General features: G+C 47.6%; 1 pseudogene; it reads right to left on the minus strand.

Moving 5' to 3' along the window:
* Positions 1-1412: 1412 nt before the first annotated feature.
* LOC140340187 (5S ribosomal RNA) lies at positions 1413-1525 on the minus strand (annotated as a pseudogene).
* Between the last annotated feature and the right edge of the window lie 60 nt (positions 1526-1585).

A 1585-nucleotide genomic window follows, 5' to 3' on the forward strand; every position in this document is an offset into this window, starting at 1 on the left:
ACCAAGACGTGCTCCTCCACCAGGGCCTAAAATTGTGCCGAGGCTCCCCCTCCCTGAGTAGCAGGACCTGAAGATCCAAAGGGGGTGTATACATGGTTGTTTATCCATCACTGGATTCAGTACCACCAGTATACATGTGTAAGGTGAATTCCTAAGTGAATTCCGCTGTGACAGATGTGAGCAAGTCGCCCTTCTGGTATCTCGCATTAGAGAGCTGGAGAAGCGCATTGCAACAGTGAAATCAGTCGATCACCTAGATAGGGGTCCCCTGCTCCCTGAGCAGGTACTTACTGGTATTAAAATTCAGTTTAAAAAAATGGTTTAGGGGGGGGTTTAAAAACGATTTAGGGGAAAGGTGGAGGGAAATTTAAACTAGGAACAGAGGGGGGTGGAACAGTTAAATAAGGTGGCAGAAAGGTTAGTCAGGGGTCAGCCACTAGTGGAGGGTGAATTGGGGATAGTTGGGGGTAGGGTTATGGATAAATGCATAGAGCTTTCCATGTTAAAAACAAACATTGGATTGTGCAGTACGAGTTGTACTGAAAAACAAAACGATTTGGCAAACAATGCTGATAAATTTAGCAATGGTTTAAAGAGCCTGTTTACCAATGCTAGAAGTCTAGCAAACAATAGGGGAGTTGGAAGACTTATTGAGTGAAGAGCATTATGACTTAGTTTGCATTGCTGAATTCTGGCTTTGTTCTTTACATGACTGGGCTGTCAATATTCCTGGTTTTACTCTCTTTCCTCAAACGAAAGGGTGGTGGTGTCTGTCTGTATGTGAGAAGTGAATGTGAAAGAAGATGGATGGAACAAGCGATGACGTTGAGGCATTATGGGTGGAGTTGAATGTGGGGTTGAATAACACACAATTAATTATTGGAGACCGCCTGGGAATACCAGGTGTCGTAGGCTTTTTACGCCACTGCTGCAACTTCTCCTGCTGCTCACAACTTTACACAAGCACCCACAACCACCCCTCGCCAGTCCCTCTCCCACCTCACCCCAGGCACCAACAAATGCTGCTTTGCTCACTCTTTAAACTCTTCCTCACTTCCTTCTTCACACATTAACACTGCCATCCTGCAACACTCGTTTTTGCACTACCCTTCTCCTGGCGGCTTTCACCCCTTTGGGTTGGTAGGATGAGGCTAGCTGGGGGCAGTTGTGCGTGCCCTTGCTATGGGGGTGAAATAAGGGAAAAATAAGTCCAAAAAGGGAGTTTGAAGAAAGGAGAGCGCTGAAAATGCGGAACAAAGAAAGGGAGCATGGCCGGGGGAGGCGGGCGCATAGACATGTACGCTGAGGGGTTTATTTTGAAGGAGCTCCGTGCGCAGGAAGGCTTTGAGGAGGTTTTAGGTAAAAGTGAATGTAAAGAGCCATAGAGGAGAGAGACCCTTGAAGGCGTAAAAAGCCTACGACACCTGGTATTCCCAGGCGGTCTCCCATCCAAGTACTAACCAGGCCTACTTAGCTTCCGAGATCAGACGAGATCGGGCACATTCAGGGTGGTGTGGCCGTAGGCACTGAGTGGGCTCTCCCTCAGCCCTCTTCTACTTCCTTCCTCACACATTAACACTGCCAT

Source organism: Pyxicephalus adspersus, chromosome 10, assembly GCF_032062135.1.
Source record: "Pyxicephalus adspersus chromosome 10, UCB_Pads_2.0, whole genome shotgun sequence".
Classification (NCBI taxonomy): domain Eukaryota; kingdom Metazoa; phylum Chordata; class Amphibia; order Anura; family Pyxicephalidae; genus Pyxicephalus; species Pyxicephalus adspersus.